The sequence below is a fragment of the Pinus tabuliformis genome, chromosome 8 (assembly GCF_031772625.1).
Source record: "Pinus tabuliformis cultivar Carrire ecotype Pingquan chromosome 8, CPIR1, whole genome shotgun sequence".
Taxonomy (NCBI): domain Eukaryota; kingdom Viridiplantae; phylum Streptophyta; class Pinopsida; order Pinales; family Pinaceae; genus Pinus; species Pinus tabuliformis.
In genome coordinates this window covers 1,759,725,468-1,759,737,508 of record NC_142294.1, presented here as the reverse complement: position 1 = coordinate 1,759,737,508, position 12,041 = coordinate 1,759,725,468, and positions in this window count along the sequence as shown.

The window sequence follows — 12,041 nt, the reverse complement described above, 5'->3', positions numbered from 1 at the left end:
TCATAATGAGGAGAATAAACTCCTGTGGATTAGGCCAGAGCCGGTAAGCCCAGCCATGTTCATAGCACAGTACTATGAATTCTTGCAGAAGCCAGGTATGAGCGAGCACATAGAGCAATTACAGGCTTCCATCCTTTTTAATTGTCAAGAGCATATTCGACTGAAGGGTCCTGCTGCACTGAAGGCCAATGATCTCTTTTGGCAGCAATCAGATAAGGAAAGACAGGATTATCATCCTCTTAACCCTCTCAATTTTCACGCTGCATTGTATAGAGTCCCTAAGTATATCAATTGCATTCAGCATTGTGGAGTCAACTGGATTGGGTATCATTTTCGTTTTCCAATCTTATGGCTGCCGTCAGAGAAATATCAAAATCATTACCTATTGACTGACGAAGAGGAAGCCTCGGCATGGCAACGGTTGCAGATCAACAGCGGATTCCGAGCTCCTACAGACGCCACTTTCTCCAGCTACTGCCTGAGTAATTTGCATTGCCAGTCCCAGTACTCAGACTCTGATTCAGACGAAGGGGTTGCCTGAGGACATGCAACATTTTTAGCTGGGGGGGATGTTAGGACTCCAATATGTACCATTTTGTTATATACTTTGATATCATTTTACTCTCAAAACCATAAGCTCTAATGTCTTTTTCATTCACTATATCCTAAGGTATATGGAAACCTTCTCTTTATTATATGATTAATCTGTCTTACATTTAATTCCATAATACTCTTATATTTTATCAATTATTGAAGTGCATTGTTGCTAACACAAGTCAAAGATCGCAGATAATATATGCCTTGTTGGGAACAAGCGGTCGTTGCTGAAACAGCTGAACTTCATTGCTGAAACAGCCAACTCCGTTGTTGAAACAGCTGGTCCCTTGCTGAAACAGCTAACGCAGTTGCTGAAACAACCGTCAAAGCACGCAACTCCCGCTATGCGTTTTTGCGATTCTGGAAGAACTTTTTGTGGATAATAGCAGCAGCCAGAAGATACGGTTACCTGAATTATCTTGAAGATAGCATTTCTGTTGTCTCGGTTGTAACAGTATCTCTTTTTAAGAAAGAACAGAATAGTCTTGTTTAGAACAGAATCGAGATCTTCGCTCTTGTGTAAAATTGTAAATGATGTCTCCTCTTTAAAAAGAGGAGACATCATCATTAGAGGGGATCGAACTGTAATTTTGAGAACAGCATTGTGTGAGACAGGAGCTAGTCTCCTCTTTTGTATGTACCAGTTTTCTAGACAGATGAATAAAGACCTGTTTTGAGCATTCTAGTCTAATTCTTTCTCTTGGGGAATCTTGTGAGAAGGAAAGGGCCCGCCTTCCTCACAAGATTTACCCCTTCATTCCTGTAGTTGTTTATTTCTTATGTATTTGCATTGTATTCAAGTTCTGTTGCTGAAACACTAGTTACATGGTTTGTGATACTCTGTTTCTTAGCGCTACATGTACTGATTGCACGAGTGGATGATGAGAGCATGTGCTGAAGATCCCTGTACCGAGGGATAGGGTCTTGCTCCATTGATTGCTTTCTTTTACTTGCAGTGTGATTAGAACAGAGAGGCCAAGTGCTGAAGATTCCTGTTCCTGGGAATAGGGTCTTGACCTCTTAAGGTTGCTTCTTTTGCAGTGTGATTAGTGCCAGGCAGCAGGTGCTGAAGTTCCCACCAAGGAATAGGGTCCTGTTCCTGCTATAGTTGAATGATTTCTTTATTTATACATTTATTTCTCTTTTGTTGTAACAGAGAAATCGTGTCTGCTATAAGTTAATTGACTTCAGCTTTAATTAAGTAGACTGTGAATTGATAGATTGCTGAATTTAATAATTGTGTGTGACTTTCTTTTACTACAACATTGAACTGCTTTTGAAATTGAGCATATCCAGTGCGCTATTACCTTTGGAATAAAAAGACCTTCTCGGGTTGACAATTTATGTGTAGCTCGAATTGTGAGAACAATTAGAGCGACCAACACTATGTATGTGCATTATGTAGTAGTGGTATCATGACATATGTATTCCTTATGTTGTACTCTGTGTAGTACATGTATTTTGTTGTGTTGTACGTCAGCTGTAGGTCGTACAAGTATTGTGTGCCGTTATACATCGAGTATAGATGTATAAGTTGTGTTGTATGTCGGGTGTATGTGTATGCATTTGTGGTGTCACACGTTGTGTGTGGATGCAGGTATTGTGATGTACATTATATACATATATGTGTTATGTTGTGTTGTACACCGAGTGCAGGTGTATGTATTGTGTTGTGTTGTACGTTGGGTGTAGGTGTATGTGTTGTATGTCAGGTGTAGATGCATGTATTTCATGGTGTTGTATGTCGTGTGTGGTTGTATGTGTGGAATGTACACTATTTTGGCATTATGATGCATGTGTTGTACTTGATGGCAACCTACTTATAGCAAAATAACTCACTTGTATATGGTAAATAGATGAATCTACTAGAGAGATATCATATGTGACAGAATGCATGAAAGTTGTGTTTACAGATATGACAAAATGCAGGGCAGTTCAAAGGAATCAGTTCAACAGTAATGTACAAAGGCAAATCACATTATAATAGGTCTATGCAAAAGGAACAAAGTAATGATACAAAAGAATAGGATGAAGGAACAAAAGACTACAGATCAGAATCAAGAAGTTGAATAAAAAGGACATTTTGAGGTACGTTAAGTTGTATACGTGGGTATACTTTGTCCAAGAAGCGTATACACGCAGGTTAATAGAACAAAAGGAGCATATCACATATACACACACTTTCACAAAAGGAAAAGCGCGTACATGTTGGAAAACTAAGTTTTTGGTCCGAGGTATTTGGTCCAAGGTATTTTGATCCAAGGCATTTGGTCTGAGGTATTGACCCTAGGTATTTGGTCCAAGGTATTGGTCTAAGGAGTTTTGGTCCATGGTATTGAGAAATACCTAAAACTATATAAGGAAGATAAGATCATTAGGCCAGGAGTGTGCAAGTATTGAATATCTGATGAAGTGTGAGATCTAGTATGCAGGTTATCGGCTTATGGTGTTTTACTTGATTTGAACCAAGGATGAACCCTAGCGGTTGATGAGGGATAAGATATAATGATGGATCAGGATCTTAAGGCTTGAAATGAATTATCATTATGTGATTTGATCATGTATAGTCTAGATCTGAATACTGACGCACGTGTTATTCTATAAATGTTATGATCTGGGTATGACTGAAGTCTGGAATAGCTACAAAATTATGAAATAATATTTTCATATATGTATGTTGGTTGGCTTTGATAAAAGCGTGTATACACGTTGGTTCAACACATATAAGTAGTGTATACATTATGAAATATGATATTTGAAGTTGCAGTTGGATCTAGCTATTGTTGCAGAATTCTAGGTTTTGCTCTGTGTTCTGGTGACTGCGTTTTAATGACAGTATACTGAATGTTCAGATTGATTGATTGTGATTTGCTTCAATGATGGTGCAATTTCTGTGATTCAGTTGTGGGTGATTCATAGATTGATGATTGAGTTTCAATGATTGGTTAATGCAGATGTATTTGATGGTTGTATTGCATTGGTGATAGATTTTGAGCTTCAATGTTGGTGATGAGTCTAGTATGAAAATGGATGAAACGATGCATTCATGTGTATTGTTGTGTACCAGGAGCATCCAGTCTAAAAATTTATGAAACGTGGTCCCTGGAGAAAGAAATAAGGTCATAGCCTTCTGTAGGTCGGCGCCTACGTACTCGTAAACATATCGGCTAGTATAAGAGCTAGGGGGTTGTAGCTCCCTTCTAGTAGAAGTTGGAGAACGAGAGAAGGTTGTAACCTTCTGCAGGTAAAAGCCTACATATTGGTATGAGTTTGCACCAGTACAATGTTGTAAATAGATTTTCTTATTATTAAAAAGAAGACAGAGACAACAGTAGGAGGTGGTTTTCACCCACATTGGGTTTCCACCTTAATCTTGGTGTTCATGTGTGTTGCTTATGTGTGATGGTTCATTCTGTTATTAACTGCACATGGTTACTGTTTAATGTTTAATAAAGTATCTATGCACAGATTAAAGATCAACATATGATGAATTAACTTAATCATAAGTTCACTAGATATACGCTGGTTGCCTTAAGAACAATTGCGTGCACACGCGAGTTCCCTTCACTGAAGTAGTGTATATAAATTTGATTATGGAAATGAAAAATTATTGAGTTGAAAATACTGATTCACCCCCCCTCTCAGTATTATTTCCAACAATTGGTATCAGAGCGGGTCCTTTGACAGAAGCTTGATCGCTTGAAGGAGATCCGTAGAAATAATGGGAAAGTAGAAAGCACCTCAAAAGAAGAAGGCATCTCAAAGGAACTATGAAAGTGGGAGAGTCGATTGAGGATTATGTGGAAGAAACTCTTTAGATTCAGAATCACCTCAGAATGAATATGAACAAGCAAAATAACTATCAGGTATGAATTTGTTATCCTCTGGTGATACATTTCTCTGTCCATTTGAAGATGATGAAAGTGACAGCGAAACAATTGAATTTTCTCTTATGGGTGAAAGAGAAAGATATCAAATAGAGGCAGAATTTAAAAGGCTTACAGACAAAATTAGAGATCAACAAGATCTATTGGACAAAAGGGAATGTGCCTCCAAAGAAGAAGCTACCAAACTAAAAGTTCAACTAGAGGAAGGAAACAAAGTAAGGAAGCAATTCAATGAAAAGGAAGATCAATGTCAAAAGCTGCAGGATGAAGTGACATCATTAAGAAATGAAGTAAATAAAAGGAGCGCAACAATCAAGAAACTTAAAGATAGATCTAGTTACTATGTAAGTCTTGAATCTAAGATCCTCTCTCTAAAAGAAGATCTTGAAACATCAGATAAGCAGAATGAAGAACTACTCCAAGCTCTTGAAGAACAAGAAAACAAAGTTCTCGAATTAAGGAAACAAATGGAAGAAGGAAGAAAAGCTGAAGAAATCATGAAGAAATGGTATCTTGAAAAGGAAGATCAATAACAGGTTGAGGTAAATATCCTAAAAGGTAAATTAGAAGAAAAGGATAAGCTTTTACGATTTCAAGATAGTACTAAAATTTTGGATGATATTCTTACTAGTCAAAGGTCTCCTACCATCAAAACTAGTCTTGGTTTTCATGAATATGTTGAAGGTGAATCTAGCTAACAAAGTGAGGCAAGGAACTCTAATGCAAAATCTGAAATTCTCAACAAGGAGATGAGAGGTCAACCCCATCAACAACCAAGGAATGAAATTCTTCAAATCAATTCCTTTACTCCTAACTGTGGAAGTGATAGTCGGGTATTTTATCAAATGAATAACGTTGAATGTTTTATATGTCATAATTTTGGACATGTTGCAGCGAGATGCAGAAGTAGAATGGTTCAAGACCGCCATATAGAAAGATCATCAACTTGCAGGTACTTTAAGGGATATTATTTTTCTTGCAATATGTTTGATCACAAAGCCATTGACTGCTATAGAAGGAATATGAAACATGTAAGATGTTATGAATGTTATAAGTTTGGACATATAGCAATGGAATGTAGGAGAAAATTTCCGGCACCATACCAAAAGGAGAAAACATCATCACACTCAAAGATATGGAAGAATAAGGAAGTACAATCAGAAAAATGTGGCATGACACAGTGTACAGACATAACAGACTCAGGGGGAGCTGAAAGTGTGAAACTTAAATGTTCTAAATCACATACGCAAGTTTCATGAAGACAAGTCGTGTATATACGTGAGTTAGAAGCTGCACAGTCGCGTATATGTGGTTTGAGGAAAAATGCAGTGGGACAGACTTAGAAAAACTAATTTGATATGATTCAAACAATTATCAATTATCTTTTCTGTCGTGATGATAGATGACTACAGTTTGTGGATGTTATTTAGAAGTACTTTTGATCCTCACAAGTTGTTGATAATTTGATGTATATCTAATTGATGATGATGCCTTGATACTTCTTATTGATATATGCAATGATCAGATTTGACAATGAATAGGTGGAACAGGTTCAGGGGGAGAACATGCTATGCTTCTAATAAAGCATTGTTGGCATTATGTTTAGAAGTCTTTGGTATCTAATCAATGATGATGATGCTTATATGGCTAAATGATACATCATGCTATGTTACGGTTATGAGTTGCCCATGACAAAATCTCAGATAATACTTTGGATCGCATAGTTGATATGAAAATCAGATTTATAGATGATTGTGAATGACTTTTGATGATGCATATAGTACATATATGTTGCTTACATGGTAATCTTCATAAGGACAAGGAGAAGTACAAATCTTGAGTACACAACTTCATTATTTGATGATGAGCCACTTATTTCTTTTATGTTGTTGTCATCATGCCTTCAAAGATGCATAAAATTCATATGGTGCAGTTATGATGCAGGATTCCTATAGTTCTTGGCTCTCACATGGTTGAGGATTGTTGTTGTTGATGATATCAAGAAATCTTGACAAATGACCATGAGCCCATGGTTTGCTAGATACATATTGCTATATCTTTGATGGGTATACAGTATGTTGGATACATGGATGATTACTTAAGTTTCATATTGATAAATATTGTTGGTTGGCCAAGAGAATGGTGTTATTGCATGTCACATGAAGACATAGCTATTTGAATACATGGATATTAGAAGACATGGCTTACTTAGACACATAATGATGATGAGTTCTTACGTTATGATGATAGGTTGATACTCACATATGTTGATCAGATGTTCCCTAGTGATGATACATGGTTGATATATTAAGGGTTCTTGTGAAAGATCATAACATGATGACTATGGTGTTTTCACATATGATATGATGTGAATGATTTTGTGTTACGGCTTGGAGATATGATATATGCTTAGTTGATTCATGGAAGGTTATGATAAGGCTCTTTCTACTAAGGTAACGAAGCAAGTTGATCTTGATTAGATCAAGAGGATGAGTTGATATTTATATATGGCATACTTAGTCATAGGTTGATGATATTTAATTTGTCATATCTTCGGAAATGATGATGGACATATACAGGTCTGGATGTTGTTGACAGATGCTTATGGTGCAGATCATACATGGTGTATGATAGTTGTTGATGACTATCATGGTCTTGTTTAGATATATGGTCTCTGTTATAAATGTCATGTATCTCATTCGATGTAAAGGTCATATAAAGACCCATGATGTAATAATTTGTCTATGTCTGTCGTAGTCTTTCGATGAGTCCATTTTGGTCATATGATGTAATTTGTAACCCCACTATGCATGGGAAGGATGATGTAATAATTGCTATATTTCAGTCATGTATAAATTGGTATATCCCCACTTGGTTGGGAGGATGAATCAAAATTAGTATATCCCCACTTGGTTGGGAGATTGATGTATGTATGAGTCATTGGTGATAGGAAGGTCAAACTCACATAATTGAGTTATAGAGTCATGTTATTCTTTTGGAAAATATTTTCAGACTCTGAATGTGCTCAGGGGGAGCATGGATGATATAGTGTATCTAAGCATAAACAAATGGGGAGTTCAATCAAAGAATTCAGCATGTGCCTAGGGGGAGCATGATCAATGTTTATTCTCAGCTATTCAGATATGAAAGTCTTCATTTTGGTCAGCCCTTTGCCCTTGATGTCAAAGGGGGAGAGTATTTTGGTGTTGCTTGTTATCTCTAACAGTTTCTACAGCTTGCAGTAGTCAACACCAACATGGCTGCCATCAAGTCCAAAGGGGGAGATTATTGGCATTATGATGCATGTGTTGTACTTGATGGTAACACATTTATAGCATAACAACTCACTTGTATATGGTAACTAGATGAATCTATGTATCTAGATGAATCTACTAGAGAGATATCAGATGTGACAGAATACATGACAGTTGTGTTTACAGATATGACAAAATGCAGGGCAGTTCAAAGGAATCAGTTCAGAAGTAATGTACAAAGGAAAATCACTTTATAACAGGTCTATTTAGAAGGAACAAAGTAATGATACAAAAGAATAGGATGAAGGAACAAAACACTGTAGATCAGAATCAAGAAGTTGAATAAAAAGGACACTTTCAAGTACATTAAGTTGTATACGCAGGTTCACTTTGTCCAAGAAGCATATACACGTGAGTTAATAGAACAAAGGGAGCGTATAACGTATACACGCACTTTCACAAAAGGAAAAGCGCGTACATGTTGGAAAACTAAGTTTTTGGTCCGAGGTATGTGGTCCAAGGTATTTTGATCCAAGGTATTAGTCCATGGTATTGAGAAAGGCCAAAAACTATATAAGGAGGAGAAGATCATTAGGCCAGGAGTGTGCAGGTATTGAATATTTGACGAAGTGTGAGATCTAGTATGCAGGTTATCGGCTTATGGTGCTTTGCTTGATCTGAACCAAGGATGAACCTTAGCGGTTGATGAGGGATAAGATCTAATGATGGATCGGGATCTTAAGGCTTGAAATGAATTATCATTATGTGATTTGATCATGTATAGTCTAGATCTGAATACTGACGCATGTGTTATTCTGTAAATGTTATGATCTGGGTATGACTGAAGTCTGGAATAGCTGCAAAATTATGAATTAATATTTGTAGATATGTACGCTGGTTGGCTTTGATAAAAGCACATATACACGTTGGTTCAACACATCTAAGTAGCGTATACATTATGAAATATGATATTTGAAGTTGCAGTTGGATCTGGTTGTTGTTGCAGAATTCTAGGTTCTGCTCTGTGTTATGGTGACTGCATTTTGATGATAGTATACTGAATGTTCAGATTGATTGATTGTGATTTGCTTCAGTGATGATGGGCTTTCAGTGATTCAATTGTGGGTGATTCAGAGATTGATGATTGAGTTTCAATGATTGGTTAATGCAGATGTATTTGATGGTTGTATTGCAATGGTGATTGATTTTGAGCTTCAATGTTGGTGATGGGTCCAGTATGAAAATTGGATGAAATGAGGCCTTCATGTGTATTGTTGTGTACCAGGAGCATCCAGTCTAAAAATTTATGAAATGTGGTCTCTGGAGGAAGAAAGAAGGTTGTAGCCTTTTGTAGTTCGGTGCCTACGTACCAGTAAACATATCGGCTAGTACAAGAGCTAGGGGGTTGTATCTCCCTTCCCGTAGAAGCTGGAGAACGAGAGAAGGTTGTAACCTTCTGCAGGTAGAACCCTGCGTACTGGTATGAATCTGAACCAGTACAATGTTGTAAACAGATTTTCTTATTATTAAAAAGAAGACAGAGACAACAACAGCAGGTGGTTTTCACCCACATTGGGTTTCCACCTTAAATCTTGGTGTTCATGTGTGTTGCTTATGTGTGACGGTTCATTCTGTTATTAACTGCACATGGTTACTATTTAATGTTTAATAAAGTATTGATGCATAGATTAAAGATCAACATATGATGAATTAACTTAATCATAAGTTCACTAGATATACGCTAGTTGCCTTAAGAAAAGTTGCATGCACACGTGAGTTCCCTTCACTGAAGTAACGTATATAAATATGATTATGGAAATGAAAAATTATTGAGTTGCAAATACTGATTCACCCACCCTCTCAGTATTATTTCCAACAATTAGTATCAGAGCGGGTCCTTTGACAGAAGCTTGATTGCTTGAAGGAGATCCATAGAAACAATGGGAAAGAAGAAAGCACCTCAAAAGAAGAAGGCATCTCAAAGGAACTATGACAGTGGGAGATTCGATTGGGGATTATGTGGAAGCAATTCTTCAAATTTAGAATCACCTCAGAATGAAGATGAACAAGCAAAAGAACTATCGGGTATGAATTTGTTATCCTCTGGTGATACAATTTCTCTGTCCATTTGAAGATGATGAAAGTGATAGCGAAACAATTGAATTTGCTCTTATGGGTGAGAGAGAAAGATATCAAATAGAGGCAGAATTTAAAAGGCTCACAAACAAAATTAGAGATCAACAAGATCTATTGGACAAAAGGGAGTGTGCCTTCAAAGATGAGCTACCAAACTAAAAGCTCAACTAGAGGAAGGAAACAAAGTAAGGAAGCAATTCAAGGAAAAGGAAGATCAATGTCAATAGTTGCAGGATGAAGTGAAATCATTAAGAAATGAAGTAAATAAAAGGAGCACAACAATCAAGAAACTTAAAGATATATCCAGTTACTATGAAAGTATTGAAGCTAATATCCTCTCTCTAAAAGAAGATCTTGAAAAATCAGATAAGCAAATGAAGAACTACTCCAAGCTCTTGAAGAAAAAGAAAACGAAGTTCTTGAATCAAGGCAACGGATTGAAGAAGGGAGAAAAGCTAAAGAAATCATGAAGAAACAGTATCTTGAAAAGGAAGAACAATATCAGGTTGAGGTAAATACCCTAAAAGGTAAATTAGAAGAAAATGATAAGCTTTTACGATTTCAAGATAGTACTAAGATTTTGGATGATATTCTTAGTAGTCAAAGGTCTCCTACCATCAAAACTGGTCTTGGTTTTCATGAATATTTTGAAGGTGGATCTAGCTCACAAAGTGAGGCAAGGAACTCTAATGCAAAATTTGAAATGCTCAACAAGGAGATGAGAGGTCAACCCCATCAACAACCAAGGAAAGAAATTCTTCAAAGAAAATCTTTTACTCCTAACTGTGGAAGTGATATTCGGGTATTTCCTCAAATGAATAGTGTTAAGTGTTTTATATGTCATAATTTTGGACATGTTGCAGCGAGATGCAGAAGTAGAATGGTTCAAGACCGTCACACAGAAAGATCATCAACTTCCAGGTACTTTAAGGGATATTGTTTTTCTTGCAATATGTTTGGTCACAAACCCATTGACTGCTATAGAAGGAATATGAAACATATAATATGTTATGCATGTGATAAGTTTGGACATATAGCAAACAAATGCAGGAGAATTTTTTGGGCACCATACCAAAAGGAGAAAACATCATCACACTCGAAGATATGGAAGAAGAAGTACAATCAAAAAAATGTGGCATGACACAGTGTACAGACGTAACAGAGTCAGGGGGAGCTGAAAGTGTGAAACTTCAATGTTCTAAATCAAATACGCAAGTTTCTTGAAGACAAGTCACGTATATACATGAGTTAGAAGCTACACAGTCGCGTATATGTGGTTTGAAGGAAAATGCAGTGGGACAGACTCAGAAAAATTGATTTGATATGATTCAGACAATTATCAGTTATCTTTTCTGTCGTGATGATAGATGACTACAGTCTATGGATGTTATTTAGAAGTACTTTTGAACCTCACAAGTTGTTGATAACTTGATGTATATCGATTGATGATGATACATTGATACTTCTTACTAATATATGCAATGATCAGATCTGACAGTGAACAGGTGGAACAAGTTTAGGGGGAGAACATGTTATGCTTCTAATAAAGCATTGTTGGCATTATGTTTAGAAGTCTTTGGTACCTAATCAATGATTATGATGCTTATATGGCTAAATGATACATCTTGCTATGTTACGGTTATGAGTTTCCCATGATAAAATCTCAGATGATACTTGGGATCGCATAGTTGGTATTCAGATCAGATTTATGGATGATTGTGAATGACTATTTGATGATGCATATAGTACATATATGTTTCTTACATGGTAATCTTCATAAGGACAAGGAGAAGTACAAAGCTTGAGTACACAACTTCATTATTTGATGATGAGCCACTTATTTCTTTTATGTTGTTGTCATCATGCCTTCAAAGATGCATAAAGTTCATATGGTGCAGTTATGATGCAGGATTCCTATAGTTCTTGGCTCTCACATGGTTGAGGATTGTTGTTGTTGATGATATCAAGAAATCTTGACAAATGACCATGAGCTCATGGTTTGCTAGATACATATTGCTATCTCTTTGATGGATATACAGTATGTTGGATACATGGATGATTACTTAAGTTTCATATTGATAAATATTGTTGGTTGGCCAAGAGAATGGTGTTATTGCATGTCACATGAAGACATAGCTATTTGAATACATGGATATTCGAAGACATG